This window comes from Rhinoraja longicauda, chromosome 15, assembly GCF_053455715.1.
Source record: "Rhinoraja longicauda isolate Sanriku21f chromosome 15, sRhiLon1.1, whole genome shotgun sequence".
Classification (NCBI taxonomy): domain Eukaryota; kingdom Metazoa; phylum Chordata; class Chondrichthyes; order Rajiformes; family Arhynchobatidae; genus Rhinoraja; species Rhinoraja longicauda.
In genome coordinates, this window is record NC_135967.1 from 50,196,169 (window position 1) to 50,217,401 (window position 21,233).

Consider the following 21,233-nt stretch of genomic DNA (forward strand, 5'->3'; position numbering starts at 1 on the left):
TTGCTGTGCATCGGATCTTGCTGTGTGCATGTTGGCGCCCATGTTTCACACGCCACAGCTACCAACACTTCAGAAGCCCCGTAACTGTAAAGTGCTGAGCCTGAAGTCGTCACAAACGGGGCATGTTATGGTGGCAACCATTGCCCCGGAGGGTCGTGTCAGGGTGTTGGTACGGACTGTACCTCATATTTCACAGTTTACAACCCAGCGGAATGAATAATGATTTCTCTAACTTCAAGTAACCCTTGCAGTTAGTTTGAGGAAGGACATCCTTGTAATTGAGGCAGTGCAGCGTAGGTTCGCGAGATTGATCCCTGGGATGGCGGGACTGTCATGTGAGGAAAGATTGAAAAGACTAGGCTTGTATTCACTGGAGTTTAGAATGATGAGCGGGGATCTTACAGAAACAAATAAAATTATAAAAGTACTGGACAAGCTAGATGTAGGAAAAATGTTCCCATTGTTGTGGGAATCCAGAACCAGGGTCTTAGAATGAAGGGAAGGCCACTTAAAACTGAGGTGAGAAGGAACGTTTTCACCCAGAGAGTTGTGAATTTGTGGAATTGTCTGCCACAGAGGGCAGTGGAGGTCAAATCACTGGTTGGATTTAAGAGAGAGTTAGATAGAGCTCTAGGGGCTAGTGGAATCAAGGGATATGGGGAAAAGGCAGGCACGGGTTACTGATTGTGGATTATCAGCCATGATCACAATGAATGGCGGTGCTGGCTCAAAGGGCCGAATGGCCTCCTCCTGCATCTATTTTCTATGTTTCTATCCCCTTTCTCCATCACAGCCTTGTCGCCATACTAGTTTTACTATCGTCCTGTTGAGTACCACTGTCTGAAAACTCGCTATCATCTTCCCCATAGCCAACAATGCACCATTGTGGGCTCCATCTGTCACTGAACATCGCTGCCTGCTTTGATTTGTCCTCTTGCATATATTTCATTCATTTGTTCTCTGTAGCATTTCGTATCTCTCGTTTCCCACTCCCCTGACTCTCAGTCCGAAGAAGGGCCCCGACCCGAAATGTCGCCTATTGCATGTTCTCCACAGATGCTGCCTGGCCCGCTGAGTTACTGCAGCTTTTTGTGTCTGTCTATGATCCTACCAGCCCGTTTGTGTACCTCAGAACCTCCTGACAAGCAAAAATAAGCCAGCCTTCTCATTCAGCTGCAAAACTATCCAATGCATTTACTTTGGCATCAATGTGAACTGGGAAGTCGGCGACTTCATTAGATAATGTCTGGACCGGGAGGGACGTTTCTCTCCAGGGCGGGAAGCTTCCAGTGTGTGGGAGGTGGAAACGCGTCTGAGAACCTGTCACTCGTCTTATTCCCAGTAATCTTCACCAAGGGATAGAAGCGGAGATGCATCTGCCAGAAGACCAACTCTCTGCGAGGGTCTGGGACCATGTCCATCATCTACAGTTCCAGACAAAGAGATGTGGCGGATGTTTAGAACTGATGAGAATGACCTGCCTGAAATACATCGCACTGTAATGTGGACGGCTCAGTGGGGCAGCGGGAGAGCTGCTGCCTCACAGCGCCAGACACACGGGTTCGGTCCTGACTACCGGTGCTGCATGTTCGTTTGTGGGGTTTCTCCGGGTGCGACGGTTTCCTCCCACACTCCAAAGACATACAGGTGTGTGGGTTAATTGGCTTCTGTCAGAAGTGTAAATTGACCCTAGTGTGCAGGATAGTGCTAGTGTGCGGGATGATCACTGGTCCGCCGTGCTCGGTGGGGCAAAGGGCCTGTTTCCGTGCTGTCTCTCTGTCTAAACTAACCGAAACTAAGCTGTAACTGCGGTTGTTTTGGTATTATTATGCATTCTGTTATTATATGAAAACTTTGTTTCTCATGTAACCGAAAATTATTATTGCAGCTTTGATCATTTCGCTGGTTGATTGAGCGGCAAGTGCTGATGGTAAAAGAAGCTAAATTGGGGGGTTAGAACAGAGACGAGGAAAAACATTTTCAGTCAGAGAGTTGTAAATCTGTGGAATTCTCTGCCTCAGAAGGCAGTGGAGGCCAATTCTCTGAATGCTTTCAAGAGAGAGCTAGAAAGAGCTCTTAAGGACAGCGGAGTCAGGGGGTATGGGGAGAAGGCAGGAACGGGGTACTGATTGAGAATGATCAGCCATGATCACATTGAATGGCGGTGCTGGCTCGAGGGGCCGAATGGCCTCCTCCTGCACCTATTGTCTATAAGGGTGCTCTGGTTTGCACAATGTGACCATCGGCAGGGACCAGGGATGCAAGCTCCTTGGGAATGAAAGGAGGAAGAGTGAGGTGATAGTGAGGTGAGGTTCCACTGGGCGGAGTGGCGTGGCAGTGTAATACACCCGCTCACCACCACGCTGGCTGTTTCACAGGTGACCTGAACAGACTGAGACCAGTGAAGTGATGGGTGCAAGGTGTGTAACCTGCATCTGTGGATCCTTCCTCCACATCTCCTTTTCACACAGAGGGTGGTGGGTGTACGGGACAAGCTGCCAGAGGAGGTAGTTGAGGCTGGGACTATCCCAACGTTTAAGAAACAGTTAGACAGGTACATGGATTGTACAAGTTTGGAGGGATATGGACCACTGTATGAATCTATGACTCTTTGACATGATGTGTAATACTGTTGCTGTTGATGGGTCAAAACATTTCAACTGCGCTCAGTTTTGTTTCCCGTCACTTATACCGAGGTAGAGTGAGAAGCTTTGTTGTTGCGTGGTATCCAGTCAGCGGAAAGACTGCACATGATTACAATTGAGCCATCCACAATGTACAGATACAGGATAAAAGCAATAACTCTCCCCTTTAATAACATGTTGCGGGCAATAATTTAGTGTTCCGAGCAGGCTGGAGTGTCCTGACCTGAAACTTCATTTTGTCCTGTCCATTTCCCTAGTTTAGCTTCCACAGATGCTGCCTTCCCCGCCGAGTTCTTCCAGCGCTTAGTGTTTTGCTCAAGGTTCCACCTATCTTGTGTCACTGAGCAGGCAGTCTGGGTGTACCACGTCACTGTTTCAGAGGGAGCGGACTGTGTATAAATAGGGTTCAGTGTTTCCTATGTTATAACAGTACCTACACTTTGACACGAGCATCTTGGCAATAAAGTATTTAGGATCCTTGAGCAAGGAGAAGTGGTGATCAGTTTAGTGCTGCTTAGATTAGAGATGCAGCATGGAAACAGGCCTTTCGGCCCACCAGGTCCACACCGCCCATCGATCACCTCGCACTAGTTCTATGTTATCCCACATTCACATCCACTCCCTGCACGTTGAGGGCAATTTGCAGAGGCCAATTAAACTACAAACTTCGACCCGAAACGTCACCCATTCCTTTTCTCCAGATATGCTGCCTGACCCGCTGAGTTACTCCAGCACTCTGTGAAACGTCACCTATCCATGTTCTCCAAAGATGCTGCCTGACCCGCTGAGTTATTCTTGCACTCTGTGAAACGTCACCTATCCATGTTCTCCACAGATGCTGCCTGACCCGTTGAGTTACTCCAGCATTTTGTGTCTACCTTCGATTTTAACCAGCATTTGCATTTTCCCCCTACAAACTCGCATGTCTTTCGGAGAAACCAGAGGAAGCTGGAGGGTACCCACGCTGTGTCAGGGAGAACGTGCAAACACCGCACAGACAGCACCCGAGGCTCGGATCAAACACGCGTCTCTGGCGCTGCGAGACCAGATGTGCGATCGGATGTATCGTGAGGAAACATGGTGTGTGTGTGTGGGCGTTTAGGGCCGGATGCAGCCCTGGTGATGCTCCAAGATGAGCTTTGCAAGGCCGAGACGTTGTTGCTGCTGGAGCGGTTGATGGGGAGTTGCAGCGTTGTGCAGAGCTGAAACCTGCGCTGGGAGGAAGCTTCGTTTCAAAGCTGTCACGTTGCATTCCGATTCATTTCTCTCGTTGCAAGCATCATTTGTGTCGAGTTGAAAGTCATGTCAAAATTTGTCTCACCTGAAGCTTATCATAAATCGATCCTTATCGCCAAACCTCTGATCTGCAAACTCGAGTGTACATTTGTAAAATATGTATTTATCAACTTAAAACCAATAAAGTCGTGGAATTCTTGACCTTTTTTCTCTTCTGGCCGAATTATTCTCTGATAGTTCATGTATCTGTGCAGTGTAGGAATGCACAGAAGGTTTATAATGATGTCAACATCTGGGTGGTGTCGTTATCTATCTGGTTGAGTGGGACATTTCTGGTGGGTTAGACTTTACAAATGAATGCAAAGGAGTCGCCTGAAAAAGATGTAAGAAGGAACTGCAGATGCTGCTTTACAAAGATGCCCAGTCCTGATACAAACAGAACGAAAGTTACCTAACGTTGGAGAATTCCACTCTGACCCCAGAAGGTTGCAAGGTGCCCAACCAAAGGTGAGGCGTTGTTTCCTGAGATCACCGTAACAGTGCAGGAGGACACAGGTGGAACGGTTAAGGCGGGAGGGGGGTTGTGAATTAAAGCGGCAGGGAACAGGAAACTCAGAAACACTCCTGTGGATGAACATAGCTCAAGTCCAATGGCCCACTCCCCCGTCCAGACAGTGCCCTCCCTCCCTCCCTCCCGCGGCCGGTCTGCTCGCCGGCCCTCCAGGTGGGTCCCCGCGGGCCCTGGATCAGATGTCTGTCTGAAGCCACTGTCTAAAACGAAGGCTGGCAACTTGCACAGCTTACATAGACACAAAATGCTGCATTTCAGACTGAATTTCAGTCTGACGAAGGGTCTCGACCCGAAAATTCACCCACTCCCTCTCTCCTAGATGCAGACTGACCCGCTGAGTTACTCCAGCATTTTGTGATACCCTCGATTTGTACCAGCATCTGCAGTTATTTTCAAACACAAATTGCTGCAGTAACTCAGTGGGACAGGCAGCAAATCTGGGGAGAAGGAATGGGGGACGTTTCAGGTTGAGACCCTTCTCCAGACTGCTTCAGACTTTAACATTAACTTCTACTAAAACTCCCGTCTTCCTCCATCCTCGTCATTTAACCAGATCCACAGTTCACCCCATTGTATCCCTCCAGAGAGCAAGCCCTCACTGGCCAGCAATGGGCCCCCACTGGCCAGCAACGCCCCCCCACTGGCCAGCAACGGGCCCACACTGGCCAGCAACGGGCCCACACTGGCCAGCAACGGACCCACACTGGCCAGCAACGGGCCCACACTGGCCAGCAATGGGCCCACACTGGCCAGGCACCGTCCTGCCTGAGGTCATTTTGCTGCCAGCCCTGTTTAGTCCTGGGCTTTCCTCACCTCCAACTCTTCACTCTCCCCCCCCCCCCCCCCCCCACTCCCGCCCCGTACTTTCACCCTGAAGAACGTTCTCACCCACCAAAACGTCACCCATCCCTCTGCCCCACAGATGCTGCCTGACCCGCTGAGTTACTCCAGCATTGTCTGTCTATCTTTGGTATAAACTTGCATCTGCAGTTCTTTGATTTTGTCTCGCCAAATCTTGCTTGTGGGTACACGGTTTCCGGGTAACAGGCTTCCTTTCTCGGAAACCAGCGTTTGATGTCATTTTTATTTCACGTCTCCAGTGCACTTGGTTTTCATTAACGGGATGAATTGAAGTGAGAGTTGGCAAAAGTGCGGCTTGGAATCGTGTTCACTGGGTTTGATCGACCAGGGCAGCAGTTGTGTGTGAGAGAGAGTGTTCGGGTGTGTGTGAGAGAGTGTGGATAAGTGTGTGCGTGTGTGTGAGTGTATGTTAGTTTTGTATCTTGCTAAACCTTGCTTGCGTGTAAACTAAACACCTTTCTCGGAAATATTTGTTTTCGCGGTTGCAGTTTCGTTTTCACTCCGAGGTCGCAGTTTAGACAATAGACAATAGACAATAGGTGCAGGAGTAGGCCATTCAGCCCTTCGAGCCAGCACCGCCATTCAATGCGATCATGGTTGATCACTCTCAATCAGTAACCCGTTCCTGCCTTCTCCCCATACCCCTCACTCCGCTATCCTTAAGAGCTCTATCCAGCTCTCTCTTGAAAGCATCCAACGAACTGGCCTCCACTGCCTTCTGAGGCAGAGAATTCCACACCTTCACCACTCTCTGACTGAAAAAGTTCTTCCTCATCTCCGTTCTAAATGGCCAACCCCTTATTCTTAAACTGTGGCCCCTTGTTCTGGACTCCCCCAACATTGGGAACATGTTTCCTGCCTCTAATGTGTCCAATCCCCTAATTATCTTATATGTTTCAATAAGATCCCCCCTCGTCCTTCTAAATTCCAATGTATACAAGCCTAATTGCTCCAGCCTTTCAACATAAGACAGTCCCGCCATTCCGGGAATTAACCTAGTGAACCTACGCTGCACGCCCTCAATAGCAACCCTATGCGGCAACATCGCAGTTAGAAGGGTCCAAATTGGTCCCCCCCCCCCAACCCCACCCCCTCACCAACCCCCCCCCCCCACTCCCTCTCTCCGAGATGCTGCCTGACCCGCTGAGTTACTCCAGCATTTTGTGATACCCTCGATTTGTACCAGCATCTGCAGTTATTTTCCTACACAAAATGCTGCAGTAACTCAGTGGGACAGGCAGCAACTCTGGGGAGAAGGAATGGGTGACGTTTCAGGTTGAGACCCTTCTCCAGACTGCTTCAGACTTTAACATTAACTTCTACTAAAACTCCCGTCTTCCTCCACCCTCGTCATTTAACCAGATCCACAGTTCACCCCATTGTATCCCTCCAGACAGTAAACCCTCACTGGCCAGCAATGGGTCCCCACTGGCCAGCAATGGGGCCACACTGGCCAGCAATGGGCCCACACTGGCCAGCAAAGGGGCCCTCACTGGCCAGCAATGGGCCCACACTGGCCAGCAAAGGGGCCCACACTGGCCAGCAAAGGGGCCCTCACTGGCCAGCAAGGGGCCCCCACTGGCCAGCAATGGGCCCACATTGGCCAGCAATGGGCCCACACTGGCCAGCAATGGGCCCACATTGGCCAGGCACCGTCCTGCCTGAGGTCATTTGCTGCCAGCCCTGTTTAGTCCTGGGCTTTCCTCGCCTCCAACTCTTCACTCTCCCCACCCCCCCCCCCCCCCTCCCACCCCGTACTTTCACTCTGAAGAACGTTCTCACCTACTGAAACGTCACCGATCCTTCTGCCCCACAGATGCTGCCTGACCCGCTGAGTTACTCCAGCACTTTGTTAAACGTCACCTATCCATGTTCTCCACAGATGCTGCCTGACCCGTTGAGTTACTCCAGCATTGTCTGTCTAGCTTTGGTATAAACTTGCATCTGCAGTTCTTTGATTTTGTCTCGCCAAATCTTGTTTGTGGGTACACGGTTTCCGGGTAACACCCTTCCTTTCTCGGAAAGCATTTGTTTTCTCGGCTGCAGTTTCGTTTCCGCTCCGAGGTCGCAGTTTATGTGGAACAAAAGACGACAATATCGTGGTTACAAATCTGTCCAAATTGCCCCCCACCCCCGTGATGTATTCAGTCCAATGCCCTTGACCCCAAACTCACACACACGCATACACACATACACACACGCACGCACACACACACACACACACACACACGCACGCACACACACACACACACGCACACACACACACACACACACACACGCACACACACGCACACACATCACACCTCACTGGTGTTTCCTCGGTACCCTGCAGCTCTGCCCTTGCTCCCCCTCCCCCAGTCACAACAGGGACAGAGTCCCCCTTGTCTTCACCTTCCACCCCATCAGCCGTCGCATCCAGCACATAATCCTCCAGCATTTTCACCACCTCCAACGGGATCCCACTACTCACCACATCTCCCCATCCCCACTACTTTCTGCAGAGACCGTTCCCTCCGCAACTCCCTGGTCAACTGCCCCTTCCCACCCAAACCACCCCCTCCCCAGGTATTTCTCCTGCAACCGCAGGAGATGCAACACCTGTCCCTTTACCTGCTCCCTCGACTCCATCCAAGGACCCTGACAGCCCCTTCATGTGAGGCAGAGGTTCACTTGCTCCTTCTCCAACCTCATCTCCTGTATCTGCTGTTCCAGGTGTGGACTCCTATATATCGGCGACACCAAGCAAAGGCCCGGCGATTGTTTCGCAGAACACCTCCGCTCAGTCAGCCTAAACCTACCTGATCTGCCGGTTGCTAAACGCTTTAATTCCCCCTCGCAATCCCACACTGACCTTTCTATCCTGGGCCTCCTCCATTACCAGAGGGAGACCCAGCGCAAATTGGAGGAACTGCACCTCATATTTCACTTGGGCAGCTTGCACCCCCCAGTGGTACGAACATTGACCTCTAACTTCAAGTAACCCTTGCTCTCTCTCCCTCTCTCGCCATCCCTTCCCTTTCCCAGTTCTGCTGTTTGTGTCTCCGACTACATTTTATCTCTGTTTTCTTTGTTGTTCCCTTCTCCCAGATAACAACACGTTAGTCAGGAACTGGTGTTAGGTAAACTGTTGGGACTGAAGGCAGATAAATCCCCAGGGCCTGATGGTCTGCATCCCAGAGTACTCAAGGAGGTGGCCCCAATGTTCTCCCGACTTTGGGTCAGTTCTTGTGGACTGGAGGATAGCCAATGTTGGTTTTGAAGCGGAGGTTTGAATCTATGTGGACTCCCTCTCCCCTGACTTCATTCTGAAGGGTCTTGACCCGAAACGTCACCCATTGCTTCTATCCAGAGATGCTCCCTGTCCCGCTGAGTTACTCCAGTATTTTGTGTCTGTCTTGTTTCCCCCCCGTGATGTATTCAGTCCATTGCCGGTGACCCCAGACTGGGCTTGTTTATATAATGTGCTCAGCGGCAGAGTTACAGCCTTACAGCGCCTGTAGCGCCAGAGACCCGGGTTCGATCCCGACTACGGGTGGTGTCTGGACAGATTCTCCCTGTGACCTGCGTGGGGTTTCTCATTGTCGGTATAATTGTCGCCTAGCGGTCTCTGTTTCCACACTGCCCCGGGTCTGAGGGGCTGAGTCGCGCCGGCGGGTAAAGTGTAAAGTCACTCGGCGCACACACATCTTGAGCCTTATTGATAAGGTGCAGCAATCCATCCAAGTACTTGACACGAAGGTATCACAGAATGCTGCAGTAACTCAGCGGGTCAGGCAGCATCTCTGGAGAGAAGGAATGGGTGACGTTTCGGGTCGAGACCCTTCTTTAGACTGATGTCGGGGGGGGGGGGGGGGCGGGACCAAGAAAGGATATGGGTGGAGACAGGAAGACAGTGGGTAAACTGGGCAGGGGGAGGGGGAGAGAGGGACAGAGAAACAAGTATTGACAGCGGACTGGAGCGGCGACCACAGCGGACTGGAGTAGCCGGCGGACGTTCACTGACGGAGTCTCCTCCTGAACCGAAGTAGGTAAGGACTAGAACCGGAGCAGCGGCACTGGAAACTGTTCAAACACTCAGTGAGACAGGCAGCAGCCGCGGAGAGAATCTGTCATCCGTTTCTGAGTTATCTCCCTCCAGAGATGCTGCCTGTCCCGCTGAGTTACTCCAGCTTTTTGTGTCTATCTCTAAGTTATCAAATCTGAGTTGAGTGTTTCAGCTCCAGGATCCATTGGCTGCCTGGGCTGCTGAACGTTTTCAGCGTTTGATGTTATTTTTATTTCACGTCCCCAGTGCACTTGGTTTTCATCAACGGGATGAATTGAAATGAGAGTTGGCAAAAGGGCGGCTTGGAATCGTGTTCACTGGGTTTGATCAACCAGGGCAGCAGGTGTGTGTGTGTGTGTGTGTGAGCGAGAGAGAGAGAGTGTGTGTGAGTGTGTGTGAGTGTGTAAGAGAGAGTGTGTTAGTTTTTATCTTGCTAAACCTTGCTTGCGTGTAAACTAAACACCTTTCTCGGAAACATTTGTTTTCGCGGTTGCAGTTTCGTTTTCACTCCGAGGTCGTAGTTTATGCGGCAACATCGCAGTTAGAATCGTGTCCAAATTGGTCGCCCCCCCCCCCCCCCCCCCCCCCCGTGATGTATTCAGTCCATTGCCGGTGACCCCAGACACAGACACACATTTCACACTCACACAAACTTCACCACCCCCCCCCCCCCCCCCCCCACGGCGATCTGCCCTCTAATGCCTCCAACGTTATGGTTCCCCAGCCCTGCACGGCCCGATTTTACCTTCTCCCTAAAATCCATAAACAGAACGGGACAAACAATGTCCCGGCAGACCCATTGTCTCTGTCTGTTCATGTCCCACCGAACTTATTTCCACCTACCTCGACTCCATCCTATCCCCCCCCCCCCCCCCCGTCAAATCCCTCTCCACCTACGTCCAAGACACCTCACACGCTCTCCATCTCCTCGATAACTTCCGGTTCCCAGGCCCCCACTCCCTCATCTTCACCATGGATGTCCAGTCACTCTACACTTCCATCCCCCACAAGGATGGTCTCAAAGCCCTCCGTTTCTTCCTTGACCGTAGAACCAGCCAATCCCCATCTACCAACACTCTCCTCCGCCTGGCAGAGCTGGTTCTTACCCTTAACAACTTCTCCTTTGACTCCTCCCACTTCTTCCAAACCAGAGGCGTAGCTAAGAACACTCGCATGGGCCCTAGCTACGCCTGCCTCTTTGTCGGGTACGTCGAACAATCCCTGTTCGGGGCGTACACCAGCCCCATCCCCGAACTCTACCTCCGCTACATTGACAACTGTATTGGTGCTACCTCTTGTACCCATGCAGAACTCACTGTCTTCATACATTTCCTCAACAATTTCCATCCTGCTCTTAAATATACTGGACCATCTCCGACATCTCCCTACCGTTTCTGGACCTCACCATCTCCATCACAGGAGACAGACTAGTGACTGACATTTACTACAAACCCACTGACTCGCACAGCTATCTGGACTACACTTCTTCCCACCCTGACTCCTGCAAAAAGTCTATCCCCTACTCCCAATTCCTCCGTCTACGCCTCATCTACGCCCATTTCACACTAGGGCATCAGAGATATCTTATTCTTCAGGAAACGGGGCTTCCCCTCCTCCATTATAGATGAGGCTCTCACTAGGGCCTCTTCAATATCCCACAGCTCTGCTCTTGCTCCCCCTCCCCCCATTCGTAACAAGGACAGAATCCCTCTTGTCCTCACCTTCCACCCCATCAGCCAGTGTATCCAACAAATCATCCTCCAACATTTCCGTCACCTACAACGGGACCCCACCACTGGCCACATCTTCCCATCTCCTCCCCTTTCTGTGTTCCGCAGGGACCGTTCCCTCCGTAACTCCCTGGTCCACTCGTCCATTCCTACTCAAACCACCCCCTCCCCAGGCACTTTCCCCTGCAACCGCAGGAGATGCAACACCTGTCCCTTTACCACCCCCCCCCCTTGACTCCATCCAAGGGCAGTCTTTCCAGGTGAGACAGAGGTTCACCTGCACCTCCTCCAACCTCATCTATTGTATCCGCTGCTCTAGATGTCAACGTCTTTGCATCGTTTCGCTCAACACCTTCGCTCAGTCCGCCTTAACCAACCTGATCTCCCGGTGGCTGAGCACTTCAACTTCCCCTCCCACACCCAGCCTGACCTTTCTGTCATGGGCCTCCTCCAGTGCCATAGTGAGGCCCACCCGAAAATTGGACGAACAGCACCTCATATTTCGCTTGGGCAGCTTACAGCCCAGCGGTATGAACATTGACTTCTTTAGATAGTTCCTCTGTCCCTCTCTTCCCCTCCCCCTCCCAAGTTCTCCCTCTGTCTTCCTGTCTCCACCTATATCCTTTTTTTGTCCTACTCCCCTGACATCAGTCTGAAGAAGGGTTTCGACCCGAAACGTCACCCATTCCCTCTCTTCTAGATGCTGCCTGACCTGCTGAGTTGTTCCAGCATTTTGTGATACCTTCGATTTGTACCAACATCTGCAGTTATTGTCCTACCAGGACATCAGGGTTGGTAACAAATGAGGTCAGGCAGGGCGGGTCCCATGTGCTGGGAAAGGTGTGAACTGAAGGAAACAATGTGAACTATGCAGCTGATTAAACAACCAGGGTGGGGGATGGGGAGAGCGAAGGTGAGAGGTATATTCGTAGGTTTATTTTAAAGTCTAATTTCTTTATTCTGCAGAGGCAACTTGTTCCTGAGAATCACTGGGAGATTCACAGCAAGTTCCTGTCACAGGGTTTGTATCCCAACACAACTAGAGAGCAGTCCTGAACTACTATCTACCTCTCCCAGGGCCCTCTGACTATCTTTGATCAGACTTTACCAGCATTACCTTGCACTAAACGTTATTCCCTTATCGCGTATCTGTACAGTGTAAATGGCCCAATTGTAATTCCGCTGACTGGATAGGACACAACAAAAACTTTTCACTGTACCTCTGTCCACATGATAATAAACTAAACTGAACTGAACCGAATTAAGCTGGAAAGAGCTGAGAAGATTTATGGGAATGTTTCCAGGACTCGAAAACGAGCTCTAGGGAGAGGTTGGGCAGGCTGAGACTTTATTCCTTGGAGCGCAGGAGGATGAGGGGTGATCTGAACGACGCGTTTAAAATCATGAGGGAAATTGATGGTGAATGCACAGTCTCTTACCCGCGGTAGTGGAATCAAAAACAAGAGGGCTTAGGGTTAAAGTGAGGGAGGAAAGATTTCATTGGAACCTGAGGGGCAACTTTTTTACTCAGAGGGTGGCGGGCATGTGGAACCAGCTACCAGAGGAAGTCATTGAAGCAGGAACCATCACAGCATCTAACGGACATTGGACAGTCGCATGATAGGACAGGTTTATAAAGCTGTGGGCCAATTGCAAACATGTGGGACTAGCCTGGATGGGGCATTGTGTCGGCACGGACCAGTTGGGCCAAATGACGTGTATTGATTGAGGGATATACTTTGCAGCCTTACATACACCTCTGCTACAGAAAGAACCAGTAGCAACCTAGCCTAACATCGGTAGTGGGGAAAATGCTAGAGTCAGTTATTAAAGATGTGACAGCACCACATTTGGAAAGTGGTGAAATCATCGGACAAAGTCAGCATGGATTTACCAAAGGCAAATCATGTCTGACGAATCTTATAGAATTTTTCGAGGATGTAACTAGTAGAGTGGATAAGGGAGAACCAGTCGATGTGTTATATCTGGACTTTCAGAAGGCCTTCGACAAGGTCCCACATAGGAGATTGGTGTACAAACTTAAAGCACACGGTATTGAGGGTTCAGTGTTGAGGTGGATAGAAAATTGGTTGGCGGACAGGAAGCAAAGAGTAGGAATAAACGGGTCCTTTTCGGAATGGCAGGCAGTGACTAGTGGGGTACCGCAAGGCTCAGTGCTGGGACCCCAGTTATTTACAGTGTATATTAATGATTTGGACGAGGGAATTGAATGCAACATCTCTAAGTTTGCGGACGACACGAAGCTGGGTGGCAGTGTTAGCTGCGAGGAGGATGCTAGGAGGCTGCAGAGTGACTTGGATAGATTAGGCGAGTGGGCAAATGCATGGCAGATGCAATAGAATGTGGATAAATGTGAGGTTATCCACTTTGGCAGCAAGAACAGGAAAGCAGAGTATTACCTGAATGGTGACCGATTGGGAGAAGGGGAGATGCAACGTGACCTGGGTGTCATGGTGCACCACTCATTGAAAGCAAGCATGCAGGTGCAGCAGGCAGTGAAGAAAGCGAATGGTATGTTGGCATTCATAGCAAGAGGATTTGAGTTTAGGAGCAGGGAGGTTCTGCTGCAGTTGTACAGGGCCTTGGTGAGACCGCACTTGGAGTATTGTGTGCAGTTTTGGTCTCCTAACCTGAGGAAAGACGTTCTTGCCTTAGAGGGAGTACAGAGAAGGTTCACCAGATTGATCCCGGGGATGGCGGGACTTTCATATGAGGAAAGACTGGATAGACTGGGCTTGTACTCGCTGGAATTTAGAAGACTGAGGGGGGATCTTATAGAAACATAAAATTCTTCCGGTGGCGCTATGGACTGAGTAAGTCGCACGCCAACTAGCTCCGTGAACATTTTGATTTAAGAAGAGAGGAACGGGATGGGCCCGTTGCAACTTACCGGCAATTCTCAACGAAGGGTGGGTGACGTCATCAGATCGCGACTTTTAATAGTAAATGTCGACAAGTCGCACCCCCCATTAAAAACCGTTAAAAAAGGAACGGTTAGAACAAGACTGTTGGAAGAAGAAGAACCAGGACAGATGGAAGCCTCTGCTTCAGCCCAAACTTCAGCATTGACTCAGGAAGAAACTTCCAAACGAACCCGGAATCCACAGCCAAAAAAAATTGGTTTGGAAGAATTTCGTAGCGTTGTTGGTGAGGAGCTTTCAGGTATGAAGTCTCAAGTAACAAATATGACGGTTGAACTCCAAGAGATGAAAGTTGAATTAGTATCGCTTAAAGGAATGAAGGGGGAAATACTAACTATTATTAAGGATCAGTTGGCTACATCAAAGGCTGAAATATGTGAAATCATGAATGAACACATGGAGGAAGTAACCTCCAAGCTACAAACGTTGGACTCCGATTTTTCCAGTAAGGTGAACCACATCACTGAGTCAATACAACAACATGATGAGGCTATATGTGAGTTGGAAACTTTAGCCGAGACGAGTGCTGAAACAACAAAAGCAGTATTGACGGAGACTCAGCGTTTATCTGATTTATTGATGAAATTAACTGAAAAATGTAGTGACCTAGAGGGTCATTCTAAACGACAAAATTTAAGAATTCTTGGAGTTAAAGAAGGTAAAGAGAAAGCTAAAAACCTTCGTGACTTTACTGCTGAGCTGTTACAAGAAGTTTTGAAAATGGACTCAAAGCCCTTGCTGGATCGAGCCCACAGAGCACTGAGAGCACGGCCAGGTGCTAACGCCCCTCCAAGGCATTTGATACTGAAGGTGCATTATGCTCACATTTTAGAAGATATGCTGTCGAGAATTGTTAGTAACAGAACTTTATCATTTCAAGGCGATGAGATTCGCATCTTCAGAGATTACCCTGCTGAAGTGGTCAAGAAAAGAGCACACTGTTCAATGAGTCAAGATCTATTCTTAGGAAGATCCCAGCGCTCAGATTTGGTATGTTGTATCCAGCAAAACTTCAAGTTACCTACAATCAAACAGAATCCTTTTTTACTGACCACAATAAAGCACTGGAATTCGCTCGGGAGATCGAAAGGTCACTGAAGGGTTGAATATGACTTCACGGCTTTATTAATTGGCAGACAACTGATTGGACTTTAAAATATTAAAACCTAAAGATTTAAGCTTAGTGTATATACTATACGAATATTAACCGTAACTAATTACTATTAATCAAAAAACATATATATTTTTATTAATCATTACTAATAAGAAGTACAAGTAATATTTGATTTATGTAAACTTTACTTCGAACACTTAATTAATATACCTTAGACAGAAAAATCGATTTATTATAGACTAATTAGTTTCGGGCCTGCCCAGTTCAACTCTCTTTTATAAAAAAAAACAAAAAACAACAACTTCGTTAAAAAACAGAGCTAGTATTATTTTATTTTTACATCCCACGGAAGTCCTTAGATTTTTTGCCACCTTAGGGTGGCTATCACTAACTGCACTAATTGTAGTTGTAGTTTTAGTTGTTTCTTCTTTTTTCCTGCACTCTTTTAACCTTTTATATATTGATTTTTTTTTAGATTCAATTTTTATTATTATGTCATTTTTCAGAATTTATATACCTTTGGGAGATATTTCCGGGAGACATTCTACATAGTACAAAAGATCATCCACCCTTCATTCAAGAAAAATGTTGTAGTTCGGGTGCCAGGCCATTTGCTTTATTATAGACTCTTTATCGGTTAAGATGCAAGATACTACTAGGAAAACAGGGGGTAAAGGTATTACATTTTGTAGTTGGAATGTCAAAGGTATTAATGAACCAATTAAAAGAGGTAAAGTACTTTCACATTTAAAATCTATTGATGCTGATATAATGTTCCTTCAGGAAACTCATCTCAAAAATGTAGCACATAATAGATTGAACGGCAAATGGATTGATAAATTATTTCACTCATCATTTCCCTTTAAATCAAGAGGTGTTGCCATTTTAATTCGTAAGGGTATACCATTTATACATACTTCCTCTATAGTCGACACTGAAGGTAGATATGTTATATTAGTGGGAGAACTATATTCTACAAAATTGATATTGGTGAATGTCTATGCACCAAATTTTGATAATCCGTTATTTAAAAAAATTTTTTTTAATACCATTCCAGAATTTGGACAATATAACTTGATAATTGGAGGAGATTTAAATTGTACATTAGATCCTTATTTGGATAGATCGTCAACTCAAAGGAAAACAAAATCCAAGTCGTGTGAATTATTAAACTCTTATATAAATAGTGCAAATATAAAAGATGTTTGGAGAATTGAAAACCCTTCAGGCCGAGAGTATTCATTTTATTCACCAGTGCATAAAACTTACTCAAGAATTGACTATTTGGTGGACTCCAAACTTATTCCTTATACGTATAAATCAAAATATCATAATATTATTATATCCGATCATGCCCCTTTAACATTTAGGGTAAAACTCCAAGGAGTAACGGGGAAACAGACCAATTGGAGATTTAATCCTCAAATTTTAAATGACACAGCATGTTATGACTATCTTAAATCGCAATTTGAAACTTTTTTTTACGCAAATGACCTCCCTGAAACACCTGCGTTCCTGCTTTGGGAAACATTTAAAGCGTTTGTGAGAGGATGTATTATTGCCTTTCAAGCGTCTCAAAACAAGAAGAAGCGGGTTGAACAACATGACCTAGAAAGTCAGATAAAACAGTTAGACATAACAAATGCCATCGCTCCCTCTATTGAAATACATAATAAAATTGCAGCTCTCAAATATAAGTTAAATTATATACTCTCAGCTCATATTTTAAGGCTTTTTCAATATACTAAACAAAAACATTTTGAATTTGGAGATAAACCACAGAAATTGCTAGCACGTCAACTCCGTAAATTAGAAGATGATTCTACAATTCATAAAATTAGATCAGAAAACGGAGATTTGCTTAAACTACCCAAGGATATTAATCAGAGATTTTTGCAATTTTATCAGTCATTATATTCATCAAAAATAACAGATAGCTCTGCGCAGATGCAAAACTTTTTGCAGGAATGTAACCTTCCTGGTTTGAATGTGAGTGACAGAAATTCACTGGGCGCAGAAATAACTATGAAAGACGTTAAATCCATGAAAAATGGGAAGACTCCTGGTGTTTAAAGGCGTGACTATATACAGTTTGCAAACGTGGAGAGATCAAATCACTAAATTTTTTATAAAATTCATTATTTAAGCCGTCAGGGCCAGGAGTCTTCCCATTTTTCATGGATTTAACATCTTTCAAAGAGACTATTAAACGAAGATTTAGCAATCATCTCGCTAGATGCTGAAAAAGCATTTGATCAAGTAGAATGGCCCTATCTTTTTTCAGTGATGGAAAAATTTCAATTAGGTGAAAATTTTTGTTCATGGGTGAAACTTTTATATGCATCCCCAACAGCTAGAATATTAACTAATCAAATGCTGTCATCCAAATTTCATTTATTTAGGGGTTGTAGACAAGGATGCCCACTATCTCCGCTTCTATTTGCCCTTGTTATAGAACCACTTGCTGAGAGTATTAGATCAAATCCAGACATTCACGGTTATAACACTAAACATACAACCAATAAAATTTCTTTATATGCGGATGATGTATTAATATGCATTACGAAGCCAGAAATTAGCATTCCGAATTTATTAAATCTCATAACTCAATTTGGTTCATTTTCAGGTTATAGAATTAACTGGTACAAAAGTGAAATTATGTCTGTCTTAGATAGAGGATTTGCTCAATGGAAAAGTTATGGAATTAAAAGGGTGGGAGATCTTTATCATAAGGGAACTTTTCTTTCTTTTCAGGATTTACAGCAGAAGTACGGATTACATGTTAATAATTATTTTAGATATTTACAACTTAGAGATTATGTAAAATTACACATGCAAGAATATAAGTTTAGAGGTCCAGAAACTCTTGATGTATGCCTGAATCGACATTATAATTCAAATAAATTAATATCCTTTATTTATAATACTCTCCTAGATACTGACATTCCGTCATCAGAATCTTATAGACGAGCATGGGAGGACGAATTGAATCAACTCATAATGCAAGATATATGGGATGAAAGTTTACAACATATACACCAATGTTCATTAAATACTAGACATTCCTTAATACAATTTAAAATAATACATTGATTACATTATTCGAAGACGAAATTAAATAGGATTTTTCCTAGTATCTCTCCTATTTGTGATAAATGTCAATTTCAAGAAGCTAATTTAACATATTTTCGTAACTTACATAAAAATGCAAAATTTCTGGTTGGAGATTTTTAAAATAGTTTCTAAAGTTATCAACAAGCAATTGGATATGGATCCAAAATTAATTATATTAGGATTATCAGAACATACTACAAACTTTACAACAAGTCAGGTACATTTTCTTGATTACAGTTTAATAACTGCGAAAAAATTAATACTTAAATTTTGGAAAAAAACAATAACCCCCACAATTAAAATGTGGACTATGGAAATAAGAGACCCTGCATTTGGAAAAAATAAGATTTGCCTTAATTGACAAACCTGAGTTATTTTTTAAAATATGGTCTCCATTTATTGAATTTTTAGAAAAGTAAATGGGTTTGGCACAGGACTAAAATAAAAATTTAAAATTAAAAGTTGAAACTTGAGTTTAGGGTTGGATGTGGTTATTGTCTCCCGGATCTACCCCCTTTAATTTTTATAGTTATACCTTTTTTTAAATTTTCTTATTCTCTCTTCCCAATAGTTTAGTTTTTTTTTCTTTCTTCTTTATTTTTTATTTTCTCTATAAAAATTTAAAAATTGAAGCTATGTAAGAACTTTGTAACAAATTTGTCTTTTATTTCTATTTGTACATATGCTTTTCAAAAATAAAAATATTTAAAAAAAAATAATTTAAAAAAAGAAACATAAAATTCATAAGGGGTTGGAGAGGCTAGATGCGGGAAGATTGTTCCCGATGTTGGGGGAGTCCAGAACCAGGGGTCACAGCTTAAGGATAAGGGGGAAGTCTTTTAGGTCCGAGATGAGAAAACATTTCTTCACACAGAGAGTGGTGAGTCTGTGGAATTCTCTGCCACAGAAGGTAGTTGAGGCCAGTTCATTGGCTATATTTAAGAGGGAGTTAGATGTGGCCCTTTTTGCTAAAGGGATCAGGGGGTATGGAGAGAAGGCAGGTACAGGCTACTGAGCTGGATGATCAGCCATGATCATATTGAATGGCGGTGCAGGCTCGAATGGCCGAATGGCCTACTCCTGCACCTATTTTCCATGTTTCTATGTTTCAACCTCTCTGCTTTCCTCCAGCAGATCACACACAAGTGCAGACAAGGAGCAGCCCGTGTGCCCAGACCTCTCCCCCCAGGGCCGTGCTGGGACCACTGGATCATCACACAGGCGAGACAAGGAGAGACAGAGAATGGGAAATGCCAGCTCTAGGTATGTCCGCATACACCACACAATGTTACTTCTCCACCTCTCCTCCCTCACCTCAAGCACAGTGCTGGAGTAACTCAGCGGGTCAGGCAGCATCTCTGGGGACAGGTGGCGTTTCACAGAGTGCTGGAGTAACTCAGCGTGTCAGGCAGCATCTCTGGGGACAGGTGGCGTTTCACACAGTGCTGGAGTAACTCAGCGGGTCAGGCAGCATCTCTGGGGACAGGTGGCGTTTCGGGTCGGGACCCTTCTTCACTCTGATTGTGATTGGAGGGAGGCGGCTGGATGAGGATTGGGGCAGGACTAAGTCAGGCAAGTGATTGGTTGATGGATGTTGGGGGGAGGGGGGTGATGACTGAAGGAAGGCCAGTGATACAAAGACTGAGATAAGTGGAACCCGCATACATCACACAATGTTACTTCTCCACCTCTCCTCCCTTGTTAAAGTTTGATTCTAATAGACAGACAACAATACCATAAAGTGGTAAAACATTAGAGTCTTTATTACGCCAGTGGGAGTGGGAGAGCTGCAACTAGTATGCTCGCATACTAGCAGCCACTCGAAGACCCCACTCCCTTACAGAGTGTTTCAGCAACCTTTTTATGCACCAAATACAATGGGTTTTTAGAAGTGATAACAGAACCAGACACCCCACACAGGTGGTCTTGCAAGAGGATAGGAGTTCAATGAATCATCACCCACTATCACTGGCCATTGCCCGAGGTTAACAATTGAGTATATTAACATAAACACATCTTCCTGGGGCTCAACCTTGTGGTAATTGTTTAAGAGGCTCAAGTCTACTCGTGCTCTTCTGTATCCGTATCCTGTCCTTTGTAAGATTACAACACCCCTTCTGCAATCTCAAGCCAGCATCTACACAGAGGTAGACTTGCCGGCATCTGAGGTATGCATTTTAATTTAGTGACAGTTCATCTTCATGTAGCATTTGGTCACATACACCTTAACCCTTAAATCCCCTTTTCTCCTTTACATTCCCTCCTTTTATCATAACATGATAACTTATATTCTCCGCGAGGCACAGAATAATCAGATACATTTAACCATGTACAATGATGCAACTATCAGCAGCACAATCAAGCCATAGTGTACGACAGTTCCCCAGAGGTTTCCGAAAATGCTGAATGGCCATACGACCCTGGGGCCAGTCTCGTCATGGTAATGGGTCATTTCTTCCCCAACCTGCTTGATCTTAGTTACTTCTTGCGATATGTGAGCAGCCAGGTTGGTGATGTTGGATGATTCGTCGGGAATATAAGTGCAACATTCTCTTCCCACTAAAGCACATTGTCCCACACTTTTCAGCCAGAATAAAATCTAATGCCATACGGTTGTGCAGTCCACAGTACAGAGTGCCACCACTTCGGCTGTCAGAGAGGTGGGGGCTTTCTGAGTGTCTGTGAACACCTCAGCCGTGGCATTTGCCAATCTTTCCATGACTGAGGCCATGTTAATCAGTTCGCGTGAAAGACGGGCTGTACCGTACAAGGGGAAAGCTATCATCCAGAATCGTTCAGATTCCGAGATACCCCGTTTGGACCTCGGGGGGTATATATGTCAGCCAGATGTTGCATGGTTCTCATATGCGGGACTATATACGTCAGATAGCAGCACCCCCTCCAATGAATGGGGCCCTTCAACCTCTCCCATCTCTGATCATCTCTAGGTGGCATCCCAGGTAACCAAGGGTATG

At 46.2% G+C, this 21,233-nt stretch overlaps 1 pseudogene; it reads left to right on the plus strand.

Annotated features, from left to right (window-relative positions):
* LOC144600308 (uncharacterized) overlaps positions 1 to 21,233 on the plus strand; it is a 55,615-nt pseudogene that overhangs the window by 5,217 nt on the left and 29,165 nt on the right.